General features: G+C 42.3%; 1 protein-coding gene across 7 annotated transcripts in view; it reads left to right on the top strand.

Annotated features, from left to right (window-relative positions):
• Positions 1-16915, top strand: part of HIVEP2 (human immunodeficiency virus type I enhancer binding protein 2) — a 138430-nt gene that overhangs the window by 76975 nt on the left and 44540 nt on the right. For 6 of the 7 annotated variants that reach the window (XM_027904355.1, XM_027904377.1, XM_027904361.1 and 3 more), the window contains one exon: positions 9093-9190. The exons of the other annotated variant lie outside the window; for it this stretch is intronic. The gene's annotated coding sequence lies outside the window, so the exon portion shown is untranslated. The remainder of the gene's footprint in view (positions 1-9092; positions 9191-16915) is intronic. 7 annotated transcript variants of the gene reach the window in all.

The following is a 16915-nucleotide window of genomic DNA, read 5'->3' as shown; positions in this document are numbered from 1 at the left end:
ATTTTTGTGGCTGGCCAGCCAGTTCAGCATTATCGCTGTCCTAATGGCTGTAAGGAGAGCAGAGAAGCTCTTCACTAAGTGAGTTTTATCCCCACAATGCCTCTGCGCTTTGTTTGGTCCATTTTTGTTTGTGCTTGGTGCCCCATGTTGTGTCATCTGAGAAGAGATGAGATGTTTGCATAATGTGTAGTTTGCTGGAGTTGTTTGATTTCTGCAAACATTTATACTCTACAGCTGGCAGTGCATTTGGGGCGGGGACAGATTGCTGTTTCAAACAGAGAACAAATCAGTGGGTTGAAAGCAGCTGGAGGAGCTGAAGAACAGGTAGACCCACCCTCAATACTCCCTTCCCTACACTCCCCACAGCCTTGTCCGGGGGGACCTGCGTGGGAGAAAGTGGCCTCGGACAGCAGAGCATAATTTAGGGCAGCCCCCTGCTGTTTGTAATTGATTCCTGATCTCTGAGACAAAATGTGAAGGTAGATAAGGCTCCTTCATCTGGGGAGAAGGGCAGAAGCCAGTGAGCCATGCAGCCTGCTGCTGGGCGTGAATTTCCTGTGACTGGTTGCAGCCCTGCTCTATGCAACAGGCTTTCCTTTCCCACTTGCCTGCAGTCAAGGAATGCTCCTGGTGATCCATGCTTGCCTGGCAGTTGTTTCTGTTAACGTTGCTTGCTAAGACTAAAGGAAATGCAAAGAAAAAGAAAAGGTTTCAGATGACACTAGAGGCTGCCCAGTTACTTCAATCCGTCAAGGGAAGAGCCACATTCCTTATCAAAGCAGTGTGTTCATTATCCCCACTCTTTCCTTGTTCCCACGTGAGGGAAATGTAAATGGAAGAGTTGAAATGCCCATTATTTTATACTCTTCTCCCAGTAGATAAGAAAAGCTCCTGTGAAAAGGCTCAGCAAGGCTTATCAGCAATACTGGACGTACAGAATTTCCTCATCTTACCTTGTATTTTTTGTGTTATCTCTATCTGCCTCTGTGGTCCCTGCAATCCATGGGTAGTATGTATATCTCTGTGTCCACTCCAAGGATATGTCCCCTGGCTTTTTTTAAAATTTGCTTTTACTTAACCTATCTATGGATGAGTTAAAAATACTAGTACTTCACATGCATGAGTGACAGTTTCATTTACATCTGAATTCTACCTTCTTCCAGTCTGATGAGCTGTAAAGAAAGTCGAGGGAAGTTTCGTGCAACATCCTCAGTCTGTGAAAAACCCCTATTAAGAAAGATGCACACTACCTATTCACTTTTGACTTGAAAATGCTTTGCTTCGCTGAATTGACTTTACTAATTAGAAACGGAATTAAGCATATGCTCAAATGACTTGCTTAGCTGTGACTGAGGTTGCATAATTTGGCTACTGGAGCTTTCCTCCCAAATTTGGTGAGAGTAGGCTCAGGCAGTAGTGACAGAGAGGTGACAGAATTGTAATGGGTAGGATAATTATAATTAAGATTTATGCCCTTTGTATTGTAAAATGAGGTTTTGCTTTTTCATTACTGCCAGTTTCAAATTATGATTGTGAATTGTGGTTAAGTCAATATGGTTTCATGGGGCAAGTATAGCAAAATTTTTGCTTCAGCTATAGGAATATAGCTGTCCTGTAGCTGTGTCCAAGCTAACTGCTGTTGCATTGCCTCATTTTTCAGACCGTTTCATTCTGGTGTTGGACATGAAAATCATTAGAAAACATTCACTGGCAGCTTTTAATAGCATATATTTAGAATGTGAAATAAAGAAACCAAACATTGGTGATGCACCATAATCCACTAGTAATTTGTTTAACTTCACTCCTCCATATGTGCAAGAGAATAAAATAGAAGTTATTGAAAAAATAAAATTATAAAGATTAAAAAAAAAATCTTCACACTTATGATCATGGGAGGAGGGGTTTCTTTAACACACCAGCTCGTTTTATTTTTCTGAGAGTCAGTGGTGATTGCAGAAGGGGAAAAATTGCAAACAAAACTAAGGAGAAGTTCAAGTTAGCTGCAGAGCCAAAAGTGTGATTCAGGAGCTGAAAATATCTCTGCACTTCATGCATCAAACTCAAACACTGTGCTTTAGCAACGCCCCCTGGATTAGAAGCGGAGTTTGAGGTCATTCCTCCTCCAGCCTGCCATGTATGGATAGGGCCCACGCTCATGACAAATTACTGACTTACTGAGCACACACCAAGAGCAGAGTGACATTAATGTAGAGGGATCTTGCCTCACCGAGGAGAACCGAAGACTCTAGTGCTGCCTTTCTCTTGTCAGTCTTAAGACCTTCAGGACCAGTGCGGAGGTACTGAAAGGACACTTTAAACAATCTCTCTACAGATGTGGCAATAGCAAGGGATAGTGGGGTAGAGCACTCGTCTCCTTGTAAAGAAGTCACATGGCGGCCAATGGAAGTGCTAAAAAAATGTGCTCAGGGTTGTTCTGGTGGCTCATTCAGATTTTCAAGATGAGTGATCAGCTGCCAGTAATGGTGTTTCATTGGGACTGCCGACCTGAAACAACAGTTCTGTCATCCTGTGCTGTACACGTTGTCTTTGTAACCAGGAGCATACTGTCTGAGACTGATCTCAGCTTACCTGGTGTAAATCCAGAGTGCCTTGAGTGAAGTCTATACTTTGACTTAACACCAGACTCGACGAGCTCTTAGTTTTATTTTATAGGGAACCTTGATTTTGCAGGTAACAACAACCAAAATTCTGTGAGCAGACCCCAAGTTCTTAGATTATTTTCCCTGCTGATAAATTTCTGTTGCTCCCAGGCATTACACTTCCCTCCTGGCGTCCTGCACGGCTGATAAGTTGCCAGTTTCTCAGAGGCACCTTAGCTTTCATCTACTGAAGAGATGGTCCAGAGCTACTGCCATCACTTTGCCATGGGCTTGACATGGAGATGGACAGTTTCGACAGCTCAAGTGATTGCCATGGGCTGGTGAGACACCTGCCACATTGCAGCCTGCCTGCTGAGTGGCCTCAAGTGGCCCTGCCTCAGTTTCTTCATTGTGCCTGGCTGCACTGATTTTCCCCACTGTATGGGTGTCATAGCTGGGTAGTCATTCAAAGAGGGAGGGAAAGCCAAGGCACTCAGTGTGGGAGGTTCATCATGACAATTTTGCTGAGGTCTGTTTGGATCTCATAGAGCATGAGCTTTACCGAGAATCCTATCTCAGGCTTGGCTGAGATCGCATGTTTTCGCTTCCTCTGCCCACTCTTGGAGGATCCCCAGATGTACTCCCATCTTGCTGCCAGCTGCCTGCACAAACAGCCCTCTTGGCAGCAGCAGGCCAGGCAAATGGGCTGAGCAATGTGTGCATGAGGACACTGTGTCAATTGTCAGCTTGACCATTGTCTAAAAGCATCAAGCCTGGTTAGTGAGGGCACTGGTCTCAGCTGGCAGTGTCTAAACTGTTATTTGCAGGGAGATTATGGACCTATACTTAGGGGGATGTGTTCTTGCTAATTTAGCTCCTGGCTGAAGTAAAAAAAAGTAACCCAAAATCATAGTTCCAGTGATGGCAGCAAAATAAACTCCTGTGCAGAGTGGGCTCTGAGGATAGAGAGGCTCACAGGAAGAAATCATATGCATGATTTTAATGAAGTGAATCACCTATGTGTAAAGTAAACAAAGTTCATGTGGGATTTTCTTTTTAGTTAAATTTTGATCAGATTGCAGAGCCTGAAACACAATTAAACCAGCTCCACTAACAAACGTGTTAGTAAATATGTCTATTGTTATTTATATAATATGTACACATATGCACATATGTATATATACATATATTTATGTGTACATACACATATGTATGTATGCACATAAATGCATGCATGTATAAGTTTGAACAAATTGAAATTTTACAAGGATTTGTTCGTGCTCTTTGCATCCAGATCTGTAACATGGTGCTAGCATGCAGGATACCAATATGAAGAAAAGCTGTCAATAAACCAAATTTAAATGGGCTATCACACTCCTATTGAGAAAAATGTGGAAAACAAAAAAGCATAAATACTGAAAAATAAAGCAGGCTCAAAATGTCTTGCTGTTTTAGTAATGAAGACAAAAATGTTTACAGCATAGATACATATGATTCAAAAAATAATTTGCTTTTAACTTTGGAGGTAGTTCAAGATTTGATCCATTAATTTCATCAAACTGGTTGTAGGAAAACTTATTTCTGCAGTATTGAGAGCTGTTAGAATGACCTGGAATTAAGAGGGCAAAGGGAGAGTTGCTGTAAGTAGTTTAACTCCTCTATTAGAAGATGATTTGTGTGAACACATTAAGAACACCAGTAAAGTAATGGGAATAATTTTTTTCCACTTTTTCAAATTCAAGTGCATATGGTATGATTGCATTTGATCAGGATATGAACATCATTTCACAGATGATTGTCTTCTGCCATTGATCATATGAAGTCAATTTACAGTATGACATTGCTTTTACCTTCCTCACGTAGGAAGACTTTTTTGCTTCTAGTCTTAGCTGCTGTGGCTATCAAATTGTGTGTATAATAAATTGTGTTTTGTTTAGAGAGCGATATCTGTAAAATATTGCCCGTTTGGAGAAAAAGCACTGAGATTGAGATTGATGCCTGGAGCTTAATGCATCATAGCTGCAATCAAGCAAATTTTAGACTTCTTATTTCTTCCATTACAGACCATAATTCACAGACTTCTCTGGGTTTTCTGTGTTTGAAAAGGAGAAAGGGAACAAAAAGAGCATTAGAAAATCCACACAGACTGGCTTCACAGTCTCTACATATTTCCATACAGAAGCTTTCCTGGTCAGTTCAATGCATTAAGTAAGAAAACATCTATAAAAGGAGATTTGGACTGATGGTTTGGAGATGGTTTGGAGTGAGAGCTTTGCATATAGTCTCACTGCTTTAACAGCCATAAATTCAAATTGTTTGGTGATGCAATACAGAAGTGTGCATAGGTTTCCACCTATGTTGCCTGGCTCTTCTTTAGTACAAATTATTCTATAGAATCCTGGAATCTGGCTGCAATTTAAATGGTACCTGGCTTGGTACCTGGTTTTCTTACACACCTGGTCAAACTGAGTAAATTCCCAAACCATGGTAAGTTACAGTCTATGCTGGAATGGTAACTGCTGCAAGCCAGTTAAGGAGTAACACAGGCATAGCTTTATTTGCCCTTTGTACTCTTGAGACAATTTCACCTATTTACTGTACTATTTCAGAATCTTCAAATAATTAGCAGTAAAATAAATATTATCCAGTTGCTTTCCTAAAATTTTAGTTTCTGATTAAAATACACATGAGATATATGACTTTTTTTTTTACCTTGGGAAGTGCACAGAGTTCTCCCTGTCACCCCTTATCCTCAACTGACCTTACAGTGCCAGTGGAGCAGATATATAAGAAGTAATATAAAACAAAGTCCTTCTTGTTGATCCATGAAATGAATTAATCTTTATGGTCAGATGATGCTGATGTCTGCTGTTACATTTTTGTTTCACCACTGAAAGTGTAGTTTTACAACTAGAAAATTATTACAGAGGTCGTCAAGGCTGGTAGCAGTCTTTCAAAAGCAGATGGTGTAAGATTCATTATAGGAGCACTTCAGCCTGTGTTTCCAGGTCCTGTGTAAAAGCCTATTCCCTAAGTGTCTGAGATACAAAGTGCAAATTGAAAAAATCTCTTCCAAGCAGTAAGACATGCTGTGATTTTCATACTCTCATTTCCTTTCTGATGAGCTTGTTTATTCATAGTCCCAACGGCTGGCAAACAACTGCAGCAGATAAGAAAGTTATGACCAGATATGACCAAATAGAATCACAGACTCATTTAGTTTGGGAGTCCAACTGTTAACCCAGCACTGCCAAATCTGTAAGCCATGTTGAGTAAGCCATGTCCCCAAGTGCCACATCTACAGGACTTTTAAATACCTCCAGGGATGGTGACTCAACCACTTCCCTGAGCAGACTGTTCCAATGCTTGACAACCCTTTCCATAAAGAAATTTTTCCTAACAACCAATCTAAACTTCCTCTGATGCAACTTGAAGTCATTTCCTCTTGTCCTATCATTTGTTTGTTGGGAGACCTAGCAAGACTAGAAATATTTGAAAATGCTCAGCAGAGGTGGTTACATTGCTGTCTGTCTTCTGTGGGCAGGCGTTGAAGGCACGCACATTCACTTCTGCTGCAAAAAATGAAGTGTTGCTCAAATTTTTACTAATGTGGTGATAAAACCAAATTAAAAGTTCCTGGTGTTACTATCAGAACAATGCCTCTGGGAAGTTTAATTTGGCAGCAAAATCCGATTTGATGACAGATGCATTTTCTGGGATTGTTGGAGACTCCATATACTGGCTGCTCCCTCAGACCACGTCCTGTTTGCTAGAACCAGTGCTGCTGTGACATGGTGGGTTAGTAAGGAGATGCACTAGTACTGCCAGGACAAAATCCTACTGTCATTAACCAGATCTTGCTTTGGATAATATTTTGCCTAATTGTAAGTAATGATTAAGCTTCTTAAAGACTCAGAAATTGATCCAGCCTTCATTGAAATTTCACACTTGGATCAGATGCTAGGGTAACCTTTGAGGAACACCGTTGAAGACAGTGAGGTTACCATGGCAAAAGGGAAGAAGACATTGGCTTCCATCAGTTATGAGATAAAAGAGAAATAAGGGAAAAGAGAATATAGTGTTCCTCATGGATTTCAATTCAAACACTCTTTATAAAGCTGTGGTGTGATTTTGTTCCATAAATGACATCTTTCACTTATGGCTTTATTCTTTTTTTCATGAAAGTCCAATTTTCTCCTGCCAGGTTGCTTACAGAGGATTTAGTGTAAATGAGAATAGAGACCCTTGTGTTTAAACTGCAGATTAGGTAAACCAGTTCACAATTCATAGTAATTAAAAATAGCTGTGTGCAAGTGAAGCCAGGATCACTGAAACCAGTAAGACCTGTGGAAGCACAGGGTGATCTGCTTTAAGGCTGGAAGGTATCCATGCCACACCAGGGAGAGGATGCTACAATCCAGAGCACCCCTAGCTCCTACTGAAAGATGGGAGAATAAGGCCTCGTGACTTTTTTATTGCTTTGCTTTGGTTTTTTCGCTGAAACTTTTTTCAGGTCAATTGTAAAAGTATTAATTGAAATACTGGCTTTGGTAAATACAGAGTTTTGCCCTTGAGTAGAGCGGTGCCAAGGTTTCACCACAGATTAAAACCTTATTCGGTCCTGTTTGTTCATGGGTTCAAAAGTGGTTCCTGGCTTCACACGCAGATAGTTTCCTAGAAAGCTGTAGATTAGGCTGATAAAGTATCAGGGGCTGCAACCAGAGCATATTATTTTATATATTCAGATGCCTGTATAGACCGCTATTGGCATTGCAAGTCAGTGGCTCATTATCATTGATATTTGTTTTTGTTGCTAATAGCAAACATTACGGGAAAAAAAAGCACGAGCATATCCCTTTTATTGCTAACTGGTTCCAGGTCTGCTTTATCCTTCAGCTTTTGGCACCCTATTTCCACCAGCTCACATCCGTGCTGTGGTGTGTCACCCATCTGGTGGAGGACAGGCCTTGCCCTGTGTATGGGGCAGTGTGGGCACCACTGGCACTTGCTGGAAGTGGAGGGAAGTTTGTTGTTGGCTTCAGTGCCAGTATAGTCAGGCCACAGGCACAAATCTGCAAGTTCCTTTTGCTACGTTTGAGACTTTCCTGTCCAAGTCTTCTGGCACGCTCCTCTGCGATGACTTATGTAAGCCCTTGAGGAGCGCACACCTTCTCCTGCTGCAGTGACCTGATCACTCCAGACAGAGGCCAGCCGGGGCTCAGTGACATGGCCATGGCAAAAGAGCAGGAGAAGGGATGACATGAGCTGTGTTTCTCAGCGGGACCCTGTGCTCCCCTGGGGTGCTGCCCTGTCCAGGAGCACATGCAATCTGGGATGCCCACACTCTTTGCCCATCTATGTCACATCACCTGGCCTCTCATATGTGGGCATTCAAGGGCACAGGGAAGCCTGAAAGAAGGTTCCCTGGGCAAAACACATGCTGTGGTTGTTGTGTTCATACTGGTTTTCACAAAATGAGAACAGCCAGGCTGGTTGGAGTATGTTGTCCCCAGAAGATCACCGAAGGTTTGTTGCCTCAGTATTACCAAGGTAGGGATTTTAGTCAGCTCTGTTGTGTACAAATTAGATATGAGTCTCCAGTTCCTGGTGCGTTGTCTGTATACCCTGATCAAAGGTAGTCTCCGTGTATTCCATAACCCATTCCCTGGAGGTGTAAACAGGGCAGCTTGTAGCTGTCTAATGCGTCTAACACATTAATGAACATATCTCCTGGTGCTCTGTGCCTCGGACATGCAGACATACACTCCTGCATACATGGCTACAGCAGGTCTTTTGTATCCAGAAAGTACTTTTTTTGTGGTCTTTCCCAGAGTGCCATCACATGTAAAGAGACGTGTAAGGTTTATGACTGATTTTCACAGTGTACACTAATAACTTATTTTTTAAAACAGACTAGCATCATATGGAAAAGGGAATTTATACGGGTGATCTCACTTTTAAAGCACAGTGCTAAATGGGAAAGAAGCAGAATGAAAAACAATCGCACTGCTCCAGTTAAAAACAGGAAAGTATTTGCATTTAATTAAAAAATATGTGCTCTAAAATTCTGATCTGGGCGTGATCTTTTCAAAATTAGACAGAAATTAGGCAGAACACTTGGAACTGCAAGGTGTAAAGGTAAAGAGGCTACAAAGGCACTTCATGCTTTGTGTGTTTACCCTGCTTGTTTTATACATTATTTTTGACAATACATCATTGTATGCACCTATTGGTCTTGTATGTTGGTTTCACTTTGGCATATATTACTTGATGCGTATTCTAGCGCACAGCAAGTTGTAAACCACAGGAGAGCTACTGATTGCTCGTGCCACATTGCCTGAAGGTAGCAAAAAGGACTGTGACTGAATCTCTTGAAGTTCTTACATGTTTTCATGTAGCCAGCACCATAATGTTAACAAAGTTGTAAAAGCAAACAGCAAGGCTAAATTGACCACAGTCCTTAAAAATATTTAATATTTATTTTCCAAATAGGTGGAAGAGAGAGTCAACAGCCATATTCGCTGGAGTAGTGAACCAAATTGCCTTGACTGGAACCATTACTCACTTGCACCTTTGATGGCAGCAGCCAGGTAGGAGAGCACAGGAAGGGTGGTTTTGCATGATCTGAGGGAGTGGGTCTGAGTGAATAGTTTTTCATTCTCAGAAATGATTTTGCATCCTTTTGTTACAACTGAAGTCAGCTCTTGGTGAAATCAGAAGCATTTGTTTTTTGGGGCAGATTATGTGTTGGTTCATTTGGAAGTTCTGTGTTTGCTTTTTCCACATACTTAGTTTGCCACTTTCCCTTCTCTTATGCAGTTTTTGCATTAAGTACCCAGGGACCACGCTTTATGAACCAAATAAACAGAAAAGTGTGCTTGTAAAAATAGATGAAGAAATGGTGGGTGAGGTTTTTATATTTGAAATGTTTGGGGGTTTTTATTTACATTGTCCTAAAATTTAAGTTGGTGATTTCTGCTTGACCATCTTGACATTTCAAGTGCACCATTGACAATACTGTTCAAGGTTTAATTTTTCTTCTGGGTCTTTAACACTTGGGCACACAGAAATTGCCATTATGAAAATGCTGACACTGTTCTATACAGAACACCTAAGCTACCTTTAGTGCATCCCCAACAGTAGTCTCACTGTGGCATTGGTTAGTTCAGAAGACAGTTTATCTTGTCAAGAAAAGGTCCATTTTCAGGTACTGATTGCAGCTCCATGTTTATTTTGGTTGCTAGTCACAGGTTGGACAGGTTTCACATTGACTTGGTCTCAAAAACTGTGCCTGTGTACACACAGTTACTTTTGTTGCTGTAGGAGACCTGAAGCACTGAGAAGCTCCTTTTCTCTCATCTTCTCTGTACAGGCTCATCCTTGATGGTCAGAGAATTATTTGCCTTCAGAATTTAATAAGACTAGCTTGAAATAGTGAAAAGTTAAGAAAAACATTGACACCTTTTTTAAAATTATGATCCAATATTTATCTGCAGCCATAGCACCTAGGTATATAAGGAAGACACTGGAGATTCTCATGGGATATCATGTCCACAGGAGAAGGTGTTAGAAGAAAACACTGAACATATTTTGACATAACCCCTCCCTTGCTTTTCAGAGTTATGTAAACAATGTTGGATCTGTGTTTAATTCTATATATAAACTGAAGGAAAGAAGGGGTTAAACTGAGGTGAGCAATCCCTTGAACCTTTGTTCAACCCTGGAACTGATCCCAAATATTCTGCAGACCAGGGTGGTGCTATATGGAATGTCTCTTCCTATGGATCTCTCTCAAGATCCCTGAAATGGAAGTCATGTCTATCTGTGTTGTCCTTTTTCCCCTCTGAAGTCTCTGAGAGCCAAAAGAGGTATTTCCCCACAGCCTGGGATCAGAGGTGGGTGAGAGAGTGCAAACGGATGGCTGTCAGCAGGGCTGTTACTAACAAACATATTGGCAAAAAACAGGGCATCACCCCCTCCAGAGGTCCTGTGGAATTTCTGTTTAAAGTTCAGCAGGAAAACAAACTGTCCTCATGCACCCCTGAGCTCTGTTGCCAGTTTGGAAAGCATTAACAGCGTGTGAAATTTATAAGCAGAAGTAATGGAATACTGCTGTAGTATGGAAACCTAGCCATGCCCTGACTCACTGGGCAGGATTTAAGTGGAAAACTGAGAAGTTTGGTACACAAGAGTATGGCGGTCATCCTCTGAAATGGGGTTTTAGCATAAATTTTTCAGGTTTCGTTAGCGTGTAACTTAATGGTACTTGTGTGAATTAGGCATTATTGCTGTGGCTCTCTTGAACACTGAGAATCCTCTCCAATAATGTGTCAGCCAAAGTAATGGCATGCTTCACTTTTTGTTTGGAACTATTGAATTTTATAATAGATGCTCTCAATTAACGGAGTCCAATGTTATGGTAACTATGAGGATATGTGTCACTACCTCGTGAGCTAAGGATATTAAGGCAAGAACTTAATACTGGTAGTAAATATGCTGTGTGAACTAATAAAATGCTCCCATTTAGAAACTGAACCCTATTATGCCTACTTTACAGGTGAAAGCTTGCAGTCTGATTCCATCACTAGATACAGGGTGGTAGGAATGCAAATTTTCTCTGAAGACCAGAGCACGTAATGCTGCCAAACCAGCAGTCCCAGGCACCCTTCAGGGAATGATTCCTGCAGCTGAGCAAGATTGCACAAGCTGTGGTGTGAAGGACTAGCTGCTTTATTTCAGCTGAGAATCCTTTGAAGATACTGGTCCTGATTTTCTACTGCCTGAAACCTTTTGCTATTTATACCTGGGTAAAGTGAATGCCGAGCGAGCATAAAATGCCACTACCCTGGTGCTAAGGGAGCTGTTATCCACTTTGCCCAAATATAAATGACTGTGCAAAGGGTGAAGCAAGTTCAAGGTTTTTCTTTTTGTTGTAACATTGCCCCTAGATCCTGCTGGTCCTTGTTCACAGTGTGAACAGAAGGAGGCTGTGTCTTCCTGCAGTTTTGAGCTCAAGATGTGCAAACTCGGGGGGAAGCAAGAGCACTCATTTCTGGTCCTGCTATTAGCCAGAGAGAGGAAAAACATGTTCTTCTCTCACGTCCTGGAAGCGGCCGAGCAGGGTGGCGGGGACAACAAGCTCATTTGCCAGTTCCCTTACAACCTGGGGAAGGGGGAATGAGGCTCGAAAACGTTCAGAGGCGGCAGGAACGGGCACTGCGCCCTCCAGGCTCCCGGTGTCCGGGCACGAAGGGCCGCGCTGGCGGAACCTCGGAGGCTCCGGCTCTCCCTGGGGTTGGCGGGGACGAGGGGGCGCTGGCCGCGGGCCGGACTGGGCGTGGAAGGGAAAAGCCCGAGCCTGGCGCAGCTGCCGCCTGGCAGTCGCTGTGTCCCCTCGGGCAGCTGCGGCACCCTCCTGCTGGCGAGGGGGTGCGCCTGCGGGGAAGCGCTCGTCTTCCCAGTCTGTTTATTTCGGAGTGTCCCCACCTTCACTCACCACCTCTCCCCCCCCCCCCCCCCCCCCCCCCCCCCCCCCCCCCCCCGCCAACCCCACTAAAACCAACACCGAAAAGCCATAAAAATCAGCGCTTGTTTAATGAAAGCTAACAACTTCGTTTCTGCCCGTGGGCAGTATATGGCCCGCACAGCCGCAGGCGGCGCTGTGATAGCTGGCAGCGCATTGACGTGACGCGTGTTGGGAGGACACGGTCTTCGAAATCCTCCGGCACCGCGAACTAACGCTTTCAAACTAGAGCAGAGACAGATAAGGATATCGTGAAGGGTAAATTTGGCGTTGTGTATTATAAAGCTGAATCCTTAAAAAAAAAAAAAAAATCTGCATACTTTTGGCAGTATTTCATATCTTGTAAATAGAACCCATATATATTCATGCGTATTTTAAGCAGAATGTAGTGTACTGCAATTTCTGCTATCTAAGCAAATATCTTGGTGGAGTAATTTAAAAACAGAGCTGTTTTTCTGTAGCCAGCATTGCACCAATTAAGTAACGATGCTGGCCTGTGGTAGGCATCCTGGGCTAGGGTCTGCCAGCTGTCCAAATACCTGCTCCTGCAGGCATTCAGGAGCTGACCCAGCACAGGGTGAGGGCGTTAGTGTCTGGCTCTCCCTGGGCAGAGCTGCGTGGGGATTGTGTGCTGCAGTGCTTGCTGCTGCGGAAGGGACATTTTAAGAAAGCAAAAAATGCAAGTAGTTTTGAATTATGGGCAGCAGGAAGGATTCCTTCTCTATAATAGCTAGATAAACCTCTATATATGTTTTGTTTCTGTATAATTTCTCCAAGTAAAGTATCTTTTGGTAGGTATAGGGGTCATAACAGCATGAACTCTGAACCACTGAAACCTTCACTTGGTGGCATTAATTTTATCATACTTCCAATACACGTATATCCCAATTTGCATCTATGTTTTCCTCTGTCTAAAAATGTCTTAAAGTTACAGATTCAAGGCTTGCAGCTTCAGTGAAGACATAGAGTGAACTGCAATTTTAAATCTGCCAGTGACATATATGCAGAATTATTGTAACATACTGTACTGTAATAACCCTAAATTAAGCATTTCAAAATAAAAACAAGACACTATACTATTATGTCGGTCTTTAAAAGTAATCCTATGACCCTTGCTGTGTTCTTTTCAGAAATTTTAAGAATTTACATTTTTGAAAAATTGCATAATACCTAGTGTCCTATGCAAATCTGTGTGAGTGGAGCCTTTTGCTCACTGACGCTTTGTTAAAAATGTTCTCAAGCTGCAAAGTTTCAGCCGGTTGGGAATCTCAGATCCACACAAGGAGTTACCTCCAGATGGCTGCACTTTCATTTGGTACCAAGCCTTCTAGCATCTAAGTGTTAGCATGGTTGGAATGGTGATGTGTACTGTTCCACTTGTTTTTGCCAGAATATATACAGGGCATTGTATGGTAAGTTTTGACACATGGTGTAGCTCAAAAAAAAGGTGAGAAGGAGAGCGTGGGGGTAGAAAAGGGACAAGGAAAGGAGGAGGACAGGAAAGGAAAGGAATAAGAAAATGCAGCAAGAGGAGTTTATGTCAGTATAATGAACTCAGTCTAACTGGCAAATACAATCTGACTGCAAGTTGTGAATTTCATTGAATTTGATCCAAGAAAGACACAGCTGAGAAATCTACAGGAAGCAATCTTTTCCTAGAAGTATGCAGCTCCAAACTGTACAAATTCTTCCACTGGTTGTAAAATGTCTGTCTGCCACTGAACCTGTGCAATTGGATACTTTTGAAGAGAAAATAGTGTATTGAGATAGTCAACTAAAGAATAACGAAAAACATAACCTACCAAATGTAGATTTTTGAAAGAAGAAAACTATATAATTTGAAGTTGCCAGCGAAGCCCTAGTGATAAGGACAGTTAATCATTTCTGGTGCAGCTGTTTCCTGACATTTCTGCAAAATGTTGTGGAAAAATTAATGAAGGTTCGTTCAGTAATGGTTTCAAGCTTGGCTAGTGGAAAATATGACAGTATTTCCATCGTCAATTAAGAACAAGCAAGGCTTTTTTTTCCGTAGGGGAAGTGGTATGCAGTTTGTACTGCACAGGAAACTGTAGACTTGAGAGCAGCTGTGTGATAGTAACAGGTATGCAGAGAATATGGAGAAGGGCCCGGGCCCTCTTCTCTTGTCACATGTGCTTCAGTATAGTAGAACTAGCTCTGTTATGGACTGGAAAAGACAGCTTATGCTCTCTAGCATGTGCGATATTCTTCAAGTATCTGACTATGAAAAGAAATGCCCTTCTTGTCACTTCAGTAACAAAGCTTGCGTCAATAAGGTTTTCATTTCAATTTTATTTTATTATTGTGGTGTCTCAAAAGACTAATTCCTTCAGGTGGAGAGACACAGGGTTTTTCTAGCCCATCTCTGAAAATTGAGTAACTTGCAATTTGACCTCGGTGTGTACGATTATCAAAGCCATGCAGCATGTCTTGGGGAGCACATGTGGCTGCTGTCCTGCCTGGGTGCGGAGCAGCAGTAGCCCTGCTGTAGCTGACTAGCCACTTTGTGGTTAGAGCTAGAGGGGAACCCGCTGGCCTCATGTGCAGTACGGGCATGGGCTGTGCATGTGTGCGAACTCATCTCACATGTGTGTGTATGTAGTGCTGCAGATAGCCAAGAAAGCATGTGGTTTAGAAACACGAGCATGTCCAGGGGGTGCATTCCCATGGCATAGCTGAAGGTCATGTAGCAGCTGAGCAGTGGCCTTTGTCCACTCCTTCACCTCGTAGCCTGCAGGCCCTGGCAGGCAGCCAGCTGCCAACAGCCTCCTCAATGGCACCTTGGGGCTCCTGCTCCTTCCACAGCTCTGCTGTGCTTGAGCTCCTCCAGCTCAACTTAGTTTGGGGGATGCGGGATCCACTCTCCTGTTGAATAGGCTGTATAGGACAGAAGGTAGCTGGGAAAGAGGCAGTGTCACTCATCAGAGTATGTTGTAAATACCAGTTCCATACAGTCAGTAGAATGAACTTTTTTACTCAAAGGTACCTAAATTTTATTTTGTTTTAAAAATGCATTGGTGTAAAAATACAGTCCTGGTACAGAAATATTGCAAATCTCTGCAAATGTTTAGGTGAATGATTTAGGTGGTCAGTGCCTGGACTGTGAGGGGTTGTGCAACCCTGGTTACTGTAATAGCTTTTTTCTTCCTCTTGACATTCTAAGATACTTACAGCCCTACCATAAATATGATTTCCAGCCTGTTTACACAGTATGATGATTCATGTTAAAGCGGTTAATAGAACATGTATTATAATGAAGGTTTACGCTTTCCTAATATCTCTCTGTAAAGGGGTGTTCCTTCTGCAAGTTTAGAAGACTCTTAGCAAGCTCACTAAAAAATGTTTGTCTTACTCTCTGTAATTGTAGCTGTAGAGTGTGTAGTTCTTATTGACACCTTCCAGCTAGTGTAAAACAATTAATAACAGTGGAGTTATATGAATGATTTGTGACCATTCACATAATCGCGTAGAAGTTAGGCCCAAGTTCTCTCTCCCTGGTGCAGGCTACTGTGAGAAACTTCATTTAAGGTTCTCCCAAGGCTGCAATCCCTAGTGCAGGCAAACCTGTTGCTGAAGTCAATGACAGCTTTACCAGTGTCAGAGCTATCAGAGCATTAAGAGACAGCTCATATAAGAGCCTGTAATTAGTCTTGATTTGGGACATTAAAAAAATAATCCTTCAAGCATCACATCTATAACCATATGTGTACTGCCACTGCAGTCAACGTACTGTGTCATGCCTGTAGCGGGATCGTGTGTGTGCTGCAGGGATATGCATGGGAGTAAGGGAAAGATGAAGACTCTGCTCTTGTAGTTTATCTGATGTGGGAAATCTGAGGGCGCTGGGTCAGACATGAGCTGCTTTTAAACTTCTCAGCATGAGGGCTGTGCCTACAGCTTCTTAGGAATTTCCCATAAAAACAATTTGTCAATTGAAAGCGGAATTTCCACAAGAACAAGTTTTCCACTGGAAAATCTCCATATTGCTATTTTTATTTTTTTGTTTTCCCATGGAAATCTCTGAATTAAATACTTCCCTTTAAGTCACCTTACTCCATGAAGATCTTTGATTAGCTGAACTGAGCTAAAATGGTTTCAGTTGCCATTAAGTCGCATCTGCCTGTTATCACTCTTGTCTCGTGGTGAATGGCAGTACAAAAACTTTATACTTAAGAAGTTTCTGTGGGCAGGTCACCTTGACAATCTTCATGTCCCACACTGTATTGAAGTCGCTTGTGTGAAAAAGTCTACTAACAACTGAAAAACCAACGTCAAAGTGAAACAGGTTCTAAAAGAGAGGCCCCAAACCCTGGGAAACCAGGGAACCCTTGCCCACTTGTGAACTTGTATCTTTGCAGTTCAAACTCAGTTTCCCACACTTGTGTATTTTTTACTGGTTATTTAAGATGTCTAGGAGGGTTGTAAAACTCTTGGATTCCATTTAACATTATTGGGGAATAAAAAAGTAAGTACATTTAAGTGACTATAAAATTGGCTAAGGTCACACGACAAGGTGAAGAACTCCCACGCACATCTTGCTTTATTGCCTACCCTGACAGTCTCTACGAAGGGTGGCTGGATAATGGCTGGGACATTACTGTAGGTGACTGAACACCTGGTGCTGAGCATATGGGAAGGGAGAGGAATGCTGCTGACACCAAGGTGTTCATCGTATCACACAGCGATCTCTTATGCATGAATGTTAAAAAAGAATGAATACACGTACCACTTTTACTATTTAAACTAACAGTTTGAATGGTTCACCAAGATTTGT

Source organism: Empidonax traillii, unplaced genomic scaffold, assembly GCF_003031625.1.
Source record: "Empidonax traillii isolate 1590-97213 ecotype Southwest subspecies unplaced genomic scaffold, ASM303162v1 scaffold24:size2376012, whole genome shotgun sequence".
In the NCBI taxonomy this organism is placed as follows: domain Eukaryota; kingdom Metazoa; phylum Chordata; class Aves; order Passeriformes; family Tyrannidae; genus Empidonax; species Empidonax traillii.
The sequence above is the reverse complement of the archived record's forward strand: the minus strand, read 5'-3'. Positions and strand labels throughout refer to the sequence as shown.